The sequence below is a fragment of the Mirounga leonina genome, unplaced genomic scaffold (genome assembly GCF_011800145.1).
Source record: "Mirounga leonina isolate KUSES-001 unplaced genomic scaffold, KU_Mleo_1.0 Mir_177, whole genome shotgun sequence".
In the NCBI taxonomy this organism is placed as follows: Eukaryota; Metazoa; Chordata; class Mammalia; order Carnivora; family Phocidae; genus Mirounga; species Mirounga leonina.
In genome coordinates this window covers 6171685-6184273 of record NW_023270459.1, presented here as the reverse complement: position 1 = coordinate 6184273, position 12589 = coordinate 6171685, and the positions used below count along the sequence as shown (strand labels likewise).

The following is a 12589-nucleotide window of genomic DNA, read 5'->3' as shown; positions in this document are numbered from 1 at the left end:
ATGATGGAGAAAATATGTGCAGATCAGTATCTGATAAGGGACTTGTATCTAGAATATATTAAAAAAACCTCTTAGAACTCAATAAATTAATACATTAAAAATGGGCTAGTGAACTGAATAAACATTTCTCTATAAAAGGTATACAAATGGCCAATGTGTATGTGAAAAGATGTTCAATATTATTAATTACCAAAGAAATACAAATAAAAACCTAGATGAGAAATCAGATCCTAAAACCATTAGGATGGCTATAATCAAAAAGGCAGATAGTAAGTGTTAGCATGAATATTTTTTTAGGGTGCCTGGGTGGCTCAGTTGGTTAACCGACTGCCTTCAGCTCAGGTCATGATCCTGGAGTCCCGGGATCGAGTCCCGCGTCGGGCTCCCTGCTCAGCGGGGAGTCTGCTTCTCCCTCTGACCCTCCCCCCTCTCATGTGCTCTCTCTCTCAAATAAATAAACAAAATCTTTAAAAAAAAAAAGAATATTTTTTTAAAGATTTTATTTATTTATTTGAGAGAGAGAGAATGTGCACGAGCAGGGGGAGGGGCAGAGGAAGAGGGAGAAGCAGACTCCCTGCATGAGCACGGAGCCCCGTGTGGGACTTGATCCCAGGACCCTGGGATCATGACCTGAGCCAAAGGCAGACTCTTAACCACTGAGCCACCCAGGTGCCCCTGTTAATGAGAATGTTGAGAAGCTGGAACACTCGTACGCTGCCAGGGGCGGGGGTGGGTGGTGGTGGTGTAAAATGATGTAGCCACACGAGAAAAGTCTGGCAGTTCTTCATAAAGTTAAACATAGGTCTACCATTTGACCGAGCAACTCCACACTTTGGTATATACTTAAGAGAAATAAAAACATATGTCCTCACAAAAACTTGTACATGAATGTTTATAGTGACATTATCTGCCATAGCCCAAAGGTAGAACCAACCAAAATGCTCACCACCTGCTGAATGGATAAACAAAAGGTGGTCTATCCATACGATGGAATATTATTTGGCCATAAAAAGAATGAAGTATTGTGACATGCTACAGTACAGATGAACTTTGAAAACATTACACTTTTTACAAAATTATTTTTGTATTTTACAAAATTATTTATTTTTACAAAATTAAAATTATACAGCTAATATATGTATATTTCACACTTAAGACACTCAACATAGAGCAGATGTAAAGGGACAAAACACTAAATTGCCACCTATCCCCAGTCGGTTAAGCATCTGCCTTCAGCTCAGGTCCTGATCTCAGGGTCCTGGGATCGAGTCCCGTGTCAGGCTCTCTGCTCTGCGGGGAATCTGCTTCTCCCCCTCACTCTCCCTCTGTGCTCTCTCTCTCTCAAATAAATAAATAAAATCTTAAAAAAGAGAAAAAGAAAACATTATACTAAGGGAAAGAAGCCAGTTACAAGAGACCACATATTATATGATTCCATTTATACGAAGTGTGCGGAATAGGCAAATCTATGGAGACACAAAATAGATTAGTGGTTACCTAGGACTGGGAAGATGGGAGGATGGGGGTGGGGGTGGTAGCTAAAGGGTATGTGGCTTTTTTTGAGGCTTAAGAAAATGTTCTGTAATCACGAGGATGGTGGAACAACTCTGCTAATATAAGAATCGTCAAATTGTACATTTTATTTATTTATTTATTTATTTATTTAAAGACTTTATTTATTTGACAGAGACACGGTGAGAGAGGGAACACAAGCAGGGGGAGCGGGAAAGGGAGAAGCAGGCTTCCCAGTTATCAGGGAGCCCAAAGCGGGGCTCGATCCCAGGACCCCAGGACCATGACCCCAGCCGAAAGCAGACACCTAATGACTGAGCCACCCAGGCGCCCCAAATTGTACATTTTAAATGGGTGAATTGTATGGTATGCAAATTACATCTCACTAAAGCGGTTACGAATAAAATTACAAAACAAGGAAAAAGTTCATTTTATTTTTAATTTTTAAAATTATACAGCTAATAGGGGCTCCTGGGTGGCTCAGATGGTTGAGCGTCTGCCTTCGGCTTGGGTCATGATCCCGGGGTCCTGGGATCGAGTCCCACATCGGGCTCCCTGCTCCTTGGTAGCCTGCTTCTCCCTTTGCCTCTCTCTCTCTCTGTCTCTCATGAATAAATAAATAAAATCTTTAAAAAAAAATTATACAGCTAATATATGTATATTTCACACTTAAGACACTCAACATAGAGCAGGATGTAAAGGGACAAAACACTAAATTGCCACCTATCCCCAAATTCTAATCATACTGCAGTCCTGAGAGGAAGTTGCTGTTATCAGCTTAATGAAAATCTTTCTTCACATTTTTCTTTGTACGTGCATATGCATGAACATAAACAAGATGTAGATTCATAACTTAGTTCTGGAATTTAAAAAATAGGAGGACTCATGCTGTATGTATTGTTTTGCTGCTTGCTTTTTTTCATTTAACATTGTGTTTTGGAAATCCTTCCGTGTCATTATGTATAGATCTTCCTTTTATAGAAATACTGCAGAGTATTTACAAAGTATTGCATCAGTAAAGGTGTAGGTAGGCTGAATACGTAATAGGGGAATTGTTGGGTTGAAGGGGATAGGGCCTAAAATTTGGCAGATACTGTCAATTGTCCTCTAAAAAAGCGGTAAAATTTCACCTGTCCACCAGTAGTGAATATATATATATATGCTTCCCTACACCCGTGCAAACCACAGACATTGTTAGTACTTTTAAATTTTATTTGTTTGATATCTCATTGTTTTAACTTCTGTTTTCCTGATTACTTGTAAGGTTAATGAATTTGGATTCCCCAATATTTTCACTCTGAGTTATTTTTCTTAAGATATCTGGCATATTTTTTTTTACAACCCTTTAAAACATTTTTTATCCTTTTTATTTATCCTTGGATTTTGTTTTGTCCATATCTCTTGTAAATAGCAAAGAGTTAGATTTTCTTGATTGTAGTTCTCATCCATTTGCCTGATCTGAGAACCAGAAAAAAGGAAACTTGCAAAACTTCACAAAGAGTTTGTTAATGATAAATCACTAAAACTAATGTTGTTTAAATGTCGGTATGTATAGCTAGCTGTATGTTATCTTTGTTTTGCTACAAAATTAAAGTTTTAAAGTTTGTTTATACAAAGGGCACCTGGGTGGCTCAGTTGGTTAAGCATCTGCCTTCGGCTCAGGTCATGATCCCGAGGTCTTGGGATCGAGTCCCGCATCGGGCTCCCCACTCAGTGGGGAGTCTGCTTCTCCCTCTGCCCTCCACCCCCCTCCCCCGGCTCATGCACATTCTCTCTCTCTCTAAAAAAATAAATAAAATCTTTTTCAAAAAAATAAAGTTTGTTTATATAAGACATTTAAAATTTTATCATAAAGAATTCCACTTTGAAAAACATGTCCCCAAACTCTTTAACAAAATTCTCTCATGAAAGGTGGAGTCTAATTTTCCTCCCCTGGAATATGAGCTCACCTCAGTGACTCACCAAACCATCCCTCTCCTCTGACGGAAGTGATGCTGGGTCACTTCGAGCTTCCACTTGGCTGTTTTCCTGTTAGGATGCTTCTCTTAGAACTCAGCCCCCATGTTGTGAGGAAGTCCAGGCCACGTGGAGAGGCCCACATGAGGGGCAAGGGAGTGCTCCCAGGCCACAGCCAGCACCAACTGCCAACCCAGCTTTGGAGTCTTCAAACTGAGGCCCGAACATCAGGAGAAAAGACGGGCCATCTCTGCTGTATCCTGTCCCAATGCCTGCTTCACAGAAGTTATGAGCAAAATAAATGGTTGTTTCCTGCCACTAAGTTTTGGAGTAATTTATTATGCAGCCGTAGTAATTGGTATATTTATTAATAAAGAGAGTTTTAGACGTGTTCCTCAATACCACCCAACTGGGGTGGAAAAGAGAAGGCAACCTGGCTCAGAAATTTTCTTGTTTTTCTAATAAGTCACTCATCCACTTTCCTCAATGAGATATGTTTAGAACTGTTTATACTATCTTCTTTTGGGTTTTCTCTTTCTGTTTCTGAATAGAAATATATATTTTTTAAATCTTTTTTTTCATTAAAAAAATCTTTCACTTGCTTTGAGTTAATGGAATTTTCTTCATCTCATTCTAGATTTTTTTTTTTTTTAATTTGACAGACAGCGAGAGCGGGAACACAAGCAGGGGGAGTGGGAGAGGGAGAAGCAGGCTTCCCGTGGAGCAGGGAGCCTCATGTGGACCTCGATCCCAGGACCCTGGGATCATGACCTGAGCCGAAGGCAGATGCTTAACGACTGAGCCACCCAGGCGCCCCTCTTCATTTCATTCTTTTCCTTCTGGGAATTAGAAATATATAGAATTTATACGTCATCTCTTCTTCTAGGATTATGATTACATTTTTTAACCCACATTTTCTATCAGTATCTATATCCTCCCCTGAACAAGATGAAGAACTGAGCTTTCACTTCCTTCCTCCCTCTCTTCCCCACCATCTTTCATGTTAACTGATCTGAGCTTGAGTTTCAGACTGTCTTAAAAAAAAAATAGCCAGCAATTATTTATATTTAATTACGGGCGCCTGGGTGCCTCGGTCTGTTAAGAGTCTGCCTTCGGCTCAGGTCATGATCCCTGGGTCCTGGGATCGAGGCCCACATTGGGCTCCCTGCTCAGTGGGGAGTCTGCTTCTCCCCCTTCCTCTACCCCTCCCCACCCCGCTTAATAAATAAATAAATAAATAAAATCTTTTTTAAAAATTAAAAAAAATATTTATATTTAATTATAAGCACCCCCTCTACCTCCGATTCTTTGCTTGACGCTGGTTTTAGTATAGTGTATCTTTCTCATGGATTCATTTTCTGACTTGCTGGAATTCATCTTTTAGCAAATGTTCAGGACTGTCTGGGAGTAACTTTATGAATCTTTGGATGACTTAAAGATGTCTTTATTTTGTGTCTTCCATTTGGGTGTTACTCAGACTTGGTGTAGAGTTCTGGGTTTAAAAACAAATTTTTCCAGAACGATCTATGCGGTGTTCCATTGCGTCATAGTGACCAGTGTATCCGGTGAGACACAAGGCTAACACAATGGTCACTCCAGTGTGGGGACTCCGGTAATCCCTCTCCCCCGGCTCTGTTTTGAAGGATTTTCTCTTTATTTTCGGTATTCTGAATTTCATGAGATGGGCTCTTTCTTCACTCTTCTTAGCAACCTAAGGACCATGTCTTTTCTTCCGCTCTATAAATTCTTCTCATTGAAACCCCCCCATTCCCCTCTTGCTCCCCTTCCTGTGTCTTAACTGTGCCAACACCCCACTCTAGTCCCACCGGATAGGACCCCCTCACCTGCCTGTCTCGCCCTCCTCCCCTCCATTGTGACCAGGCAGGTGGCTTCCTCCTGGCCCAGGTCCAGGCCTTTCTTCCTGCTCTGGACTCATTGCTCCCCACCACCCACCCAGGGGCCCGTCCATGAGCATTCAACCACGCACTCCTCTCCCCACTTAAGGAAATCAGGTGCCTCTCTCTCTCGACTCCACACCCTCTCCACCCACCTCCGTATTTCTCAACTCTTTATTCACAGCTGAGTCTCTTGACAGAGTTGTCTCCATGCACCAACTCTACTTCCTCACCTTCATCAGTTTGCCCACGTAGTCCAGTATACTCCCCACAGCACAGGTGTGTTCCTGAAACTGCTCTGGGCAGGTGCCTTCCAGCCAGACTCTGCAGTTAGCCCTTGGCCCTCACCTGCTTTCCCTTCCCAGCAGCATCTCCACCCTCTCGTGTTGGAACACTTTCTTCTTTCAGCTTCAATCTGCTGCTTCTCCATCTCCTTTATCGGCTCCTCCTCTGACGGAAGTGATGCTGTATCCCTTCGAGCTTCCACTTGGCTGGTTCAGGCAGAGCCACCCCATCTTCTCTCTCTGTGCTCTTGTCCTGGGGGACCTCATCCTCTCCTCTGGCATTAAATACCATCGATTTGCTGTTTCGTTGCAGATCTGTGCCTCCAGCCTGCTGCCAAGTCTGAGCTCCATCCTCTAACATCTCACCTGTCCATGGATCTCAGAGTTGGCCGGTCTAAGACTGGACCTTGTTTTCCCTCTGAATGCCCCACCCGACCTGCTCCTTCTCTCCACTTATTCAAGCCCAAGTCCCAGGAGTCAATCCCTACATCTCCTTTTCTCTTGCTTCTCCATGTCTGTTCTCTTAGCATAATCTATTGACCGTATTACCCTTCATTATGACTCAACATGAATGTATCAGGCTCTCCTCATGCCCAGGGCCACTACCCTAGTCCAAACCACTGACTCTCACCCGGACCACAACATCCCCCCAGCTGGGCTCCTTGCTTCCGGTCCTGCTTCCTTACAATGCATCTTCCATCCAGTGGCTACAGACATCCTCCCCCAAACACAATCCAGCTCACAGCTTCCCCTTACACCTAAAATAAATCCTACAAGTTCCTGCCTGGTCCAGCTCTTCTCCATCCCTCTAATGGCATGTGATGTCATTCTGCAGCCCCACCCCCACCCTTTCATTCATTCAGGGACCCTGGCTTTTTTACCTCCAGCCTTTCACACCAGCACAGGTACTTACGCATCACTCCATTTGCCCGGTGAGGAGGAGATGGACAATGGAGCAAGGTGCCCAAGGATGCAGCAAATTGGATGCATCCTCCAGTGACATGATGAGGGGTATTTAGCTTTCTGACTAGGACGAAAAGGGGCACGAGAGATCTATGCTGTAAAAGTCCTTGGAATGCACAAGGTAGACGAAAAGTGAAGATCCACCACATGTGAAGATCCTCAACTTGGGAGGAAAAACACAAAGAATCCAATAGAAAAATGAGCCAGGGATTTAACAGGCTTTTCACAGGAAGAGAAATTCAAAGAGCCAATAAGCATGTGAAGAAACTGAGGTAACCTTCTTTCCTCTAAGCTCATGAGGTAGGGACAAATAAAAGAGTGGCTGGTGAGAATGTATGAAACCAGATTCTCTTGCACATTGTTGGTAGAAACATGAATTGCAGCAATGCTCCGGGGAAATAATCTGGCAATGTCTATTAAAATTAACTTACATGTCCCTTTTGATGCAGAAATGACACTATTAAGAATCTATCTTATAGGTATAAAATTACCAGCCTGGAAGTATATTTACCCCAAGATGGCATTTTAGCAACTGTTTGCAATATCAGAAATCAAAGGGCAGATTAGAATAAAGGTTGTAACAAAATGGAAAATTGTTCACAATGTCACGTTAAGTAAAATAGGAAGATAAAAAATTCTATCAACATGACTACGAATCTGCCAACATGGACTGAGCATATGGACAAGAATGTGTAGAAATATTGATTTAGATCGCTGACGGGATTGTGGGAGATTTTGCCTTGAATGTCTGTTGCTATCAGAATATTGTTTTGCCAATAATGTAACTTTTTAAAAACACGTGTGGTGAGTCCTGGAAGTGGTGGTGGTTTACAGGGTAAAGGTTAATTTCCCTTGACGGCCATCTTAAGGTTTCGAGCTATTCTTTGGGAAGCCGTGAGTGGTGGATGGGTTTGGGGCTTGGGAGTGCTGGAGGTGGGCATGGAGGTGGAGGGGGTGAGGGTGGAGACTAGAGGGGAGTCTTCATGGGAGGGGAAGTCACTGCCACTCTATATAGATCAGGCTTGGTGAGGATCAGATCTGGGGCAGCGGAGAAGGAAGGCAGGAGGCAGATTCGGAAAGCCATTTGGAAGAAACCACCCAACTGGGTAAGTGAGGAGGAGGAGGAGCGGAGGTGACTCTACCTGCCTTACCCGGGCAGGGAAAGCCTTGCAGCCAGCGGAAGTTTTTAAAGACCTAGGGTGGGAGGGGAGGAAACGTAAGAGCTCAATTTCAGACATGCTGAATTCGGAATTTGAGAGTTTTCTGAACTCAATTTGGAACAGGGAAATGTTTGCTTTGAATGACAAAGTTAATATATATATATATATAATATATATAAAATATCTATTTAAATATATATTTATATACTTTTTAATATTTATATACAAGTATATATATTTATATACTTTAAGTATATATATATACTTATATATATAATTTATATATATACATATATATATACTTATATATATATAATTTATATATATACATATATATATATAGTACATATATATTCAAGAAGCCAGAGATGGAACATTCTTCAGTGATTTGACTGACCTGTAGAAAGACTGAACTTTCCCTTCAATAAGACAAAGCTACTTTCAGCAGAGGGATTTCCAAAAATAGCACTTCCTCACTTTCTGGTATGGCTTTATCTTAGTATTTTTGTCTAATATTGAACCCAGACTCTTCTTTTTTAAGTCTTTGTGATCGTACAAGGATATTTTCCCCTCCTTAACGCTTTTCTTTTCTTCAAGAAAGAATTCCTGTGCTGGTTTTGCCCACTGTGTATTTGTAAACAGTGGACACCAATGACCCAAACTACCCCTTGGAGCTTTCGTCTTTGCTATGGACCAATTCCTCCATTCTTTTAATAACTTTGGTTCCTCTTTACACTCTGGCAGCCTTTTCCCTACATACTTGTGGTAGAAAGCAGCCCCAGCCAAGCACGGTTTTCTGGGTGTGGCCCTACTGCCCTTCCCTCATCTGGGCAGCCATGGTTCTTGCCGGCTCTTTCAGGTTCTCTGGCACTAGCTAGTCTGTGACCTTCTCCCGCAGGGACCTCTCCAATCCCGACCACCCATTGTGGCTACTTTCAGAACCCTCTGCCGCAGGTCCTAGATTTACACTTTCCAAATCAGATGTGAGTGTTAGAACATCCCAGCTTGCCTACTTGGGTGGCTACAGCCATTTTTAAAAAAGGAAGACAGCAAGTGTCATCGAGGATGTAGTGAAACTGGAACGCTGACACATCCCTGGTGGGAATGTATGGTTCCTCAAAAAATTAAAAATAGAATTACCACATGATCCAGCAATTCTACCTCCGGGGACAGCATCAAAAGAACTGGAATCAGGGTCTCAGATATTTCTACACCCGTATTCACAGCAACGTTATTCACAGTAGCCAACAGGTGGAAGCAAGCCACATATCCATTGATGGATAAATGGGTATACAGAATGTGGTCTAGCCATACAATGGAATATTACTCAGCCTTCAAAAGGAAGGAAAGTCTGACACATGTTATAACCTGGATGAACCTTGAGGCCATCATGCTAAGTGAAATAAGACAGCTGCACAAAGACAAATGACGTATGGTTCCACCTATACGAGGGACCTAGAGTAGCCAAATTTAGAGAGACAGAAAGAAGAACGGTGGTGGGTAGGGGTGGAAAGCTGTTGTTTAATGGGTATAGAGTTTCCGTTTTACAAGATGAAAAGACTTCTGGAGATTGGTTGCCTAGCGATGTGAATCACACACTTAAAAAGGGCAAAAATGGTAAATTTTGTCATGTGCATTTTACCACAATCAAAAATTTTTTTGAAAAATTAAAAAAAGGAGAGAGGGAGTGGAGTCAGGATCTAAACCCACGTCATCCGATGACAATGCCTATTCTTACCACTAAGCTATGCTAACCCTATGGGTAAGAGGACCCGTGCACCTCAGAAGGCAGATTATCTGTCACCGGCTCTTGCTTGGAGATATCATTCCCCAACCTAAGAGGCTTATTGGTCGAGGCCTTATATGTACATTCAGAGCACCTTCCCCTGTACCACCCCTGCCCAGAGATGTTCTAGTAAACCATTTCTGTAACTCCATTTATCCTCAGGAGCAGAGCCCCACCAGCAAGCCATTCTCAATCAGTTTAACATAAGTAGCACATCCTCTAACATTAAAGCTGGAGTTTGGGGGCGCCTGGGTGGCTCAGTCAGTTAAGCGTCCAACTCTTGATTTTGGCTCAGGTCATGATCTCAGGGTCATGAGATGGAGCCCCGTGGTTGGTTCTGTGCTCAGCGAGGAGTCTGTTTGGGATTCTCTCTCTCCCTCTGCCCCTCCCCCCGCTTGCAAGTGCTCGCTCTCTCTCAAAAAATAAAAATAAATAAAAAAATTTGGAGCCTTGTGAGTAGCTAACACACAGCCCCAATACTCACCTTACAAAATGCACTCGTCTTTATTATTTGTGTGCTCATTTGGTTTCCTCATGCCAGTATAAGTCCCTCCAAGATATTCATGTGTATCCAAGGGACCCTGAGTCTAGGCTTGTGTTCATGAAAGCTTTTCTGCATGGGCCAAGAATATTCTGTTCATTCTTTTACCTTTTGCATTCTTTGAAGATGAGACCTTGTCTTGTGCGTCCCATAATACTACCATATTTATACACATAATAAGCATTTAAAAAAGAACAACTTATAGAGATTTTCAAACTCGACAAAAGTAGAGAAAATAGTATAATGAACACTCATGTACTCCTCACTGTGTCAACATTTTACCATTCTTGATCCCTAAAATTTAATAAATATGTCATGAGATGATAGCATTGAATGAATGAATTAAATTGAGAATTTAAATGGAAGAACTTCTTGGTAGGTACATTCAGTTTTGTTTGTTTGTTTGTTTGTTTGTTTGTTTTTAGCAAGTTCCGGCGTGGGGCCCAAACTCACAACCCTGAGATCAAGACCTGAGCTGAGATCAAGATTTGGACGCTTAACCAACTGAGCCTAACATTCAGCTTCTTAATAGGTGACAGTGTGGAATACACTATTTCCACATAGGTAGGTCAGATTCTACCTGTCTGAGATCATTTATATCTAATTCTGCCAAATGATAATCTGGAGATGGGCTAAGTTACCTCTTTGTATATTTTCCCATTGTGTAAGTCCAGAATGCTGCAGGCTCTTTGTTTACAAGCAACAGAAACTGAGTCTGGTTGATTTAAAGCAAACAATCTACTGAAAAGATTTGGAGGAGCTCATAGAATCCAAGGAAAAACAGGACAGCCTTGTAAAGGACAGCAACCAGGGCAACTCCAGGACCCTGGAGAACAGGAACCTATTGATAAGTCTGTTCAGGGTGCTGCTACTGTCCAGATGAGATGCTCCAACCATTCTCTGATTGTTACTCCTGTCACCACTTGAATTCCTAAGAGACATCGTCCCCCTTTTGAATTCCCAGGAGAGACCGTCAGTTGCTCACTCTAGTCTGGGTCATGTGTCCATGCGGATGTGCAGTCAATCACTATGACTCTAATTTGGCCAGGCCAGTCTAGTTCCCCAAAGAAGAATCTTATACTCTTATCAAAAGAATAAATGAGGGATAACAAAGGAGCAGAGTTCACCCAAAGACCCACTAGCAAAAAAAGACCCACTAGCACTTTTCCTTGGCAGCACCTTCCAGCTTGGTGTCTTGTGAACTTAATTTGTCTTATGTGGCTTCAGACATGGGTTTGATTTTAAAAATGTTAAGTAGTTTTTAACTAATCCCTAAGATACTATCACCTTCTGGTATATTGCCTCCCTGTCCTGTCTGACCTTTTGAGAATAGATCGCGTCCAGAAGAGTAAAAAATCCATACCATCCATTTTTATCCCAATCTCCCCAATTTTATTTCACTTTATGTCATCAATAAATGCTTTGGAGTCTCCATACAAGTAATTTTCTTTTGGCAAATCGAGTTATACTTCCCTATTAATTTATTTCTAATCTCAAAGTTGTCATCCTTACGTTCGACTCTTCTTTCACAAGTGGTGGTCATGACAGTGAGATTCTCCTATATGCTAAGTGGATGCTCTGTTCAAAGACTACTTCATGGGAGGTCCTGATATGAATACTTAGTGAGGAAAAGTTCTGTAAAGTGAAGCATTCTTCTAATTTTTTTTTCAAAAGGATTTATTTGCATTTTTTAAAAAGAATACATAAATAGATATTTTAGGGAAAGGAGAGGGAAGAAACTGAATCAGTAGAGTAACTATAAAATTTTTCCATTTCCTTCTTCTACATCATTTCCACCTTTTATTTTAGTCCTTCAGGTTTTAGAACTTAGCTGGTCTTTGAGTCAAACACTTGTGGACTGGGTTGAATACACACCTTCAATTATGATAAGTATGTGTTTACCCCATCAATTAAAATTAGGATTGTCCCACAGAAGATTCCAGGTGGCTGGTAGAATCTGTTCTTCAGAATTCCTTCCTGTTGTTCCTTTTTCCTTTTTATCCCTTTTCTCTTTGCTTATAGTTTGACTTTCAAAGTTTTTTCAAGTCTTCTGGTTACAGACATTCTTAGGAAACATTTGCTGTATTTTCCTGGCTTTGGGCAAGGCACCCAAACTTACTTTGATCTTTCATGACACCCACTAGGCTCACTATTTTCAGGATGGTCTAGATTTCACTCATCGTTCAAAGGGGAATACACAGAAATGCACAGCATTGAAGCGTCATTTCCACGATGGGTAAGTATACCATGCCATTGGGGAGAAAGATGGATTTTTTCAGAGTTCTTTTTTCACCTGAGAATCTCTAGACAAATGGATAATTTTCATCAATAAATTATTTTCTGTACAACATTTTCCATGAGCTAGCTTCTCCCATTATGCCACCCACTCCTTGGCTAATAGAACCCTGTTCCTTGGCTAATGAATGCATTCAGGAACACAGGCCTGGGCCACTCTAGACCAGTGCTGTCTTAGAGAAATAGACTATGAGCCA

The 12589-nt window shown here is 41.7% G+C and overlaps 1 long non-coding RNA gene across 2 annotated transcripts in view; it reads left to right on the top strand.

Annotated features, from left to right (window-relative positions):
- Positions 1 to 7631: 7631 nt before the first annotated feature.
- LOC118022726 overlaps positions 7632 to 12589 on the top strand; it is a 36999-nt gene continuing 32041 nt past the window's right edge. The window contains exons 1-3 of one of the 2 annotated variants that reach the window (XR_004682551.1): positions 7632 to 7716; positions 10523 to 10661; positions 12242 to 12526. This is a non-coding gene — a long non-coding RNA (uncharacterized LOC118022726). Of the gene's footprint in view, positions 7717 to 10522; positions 10662 to 12241; positions 12527 to 12589 lie in introns of those variants that run through there. The other variant, XR_004682552.1, reaches the window with a different exon arrangement.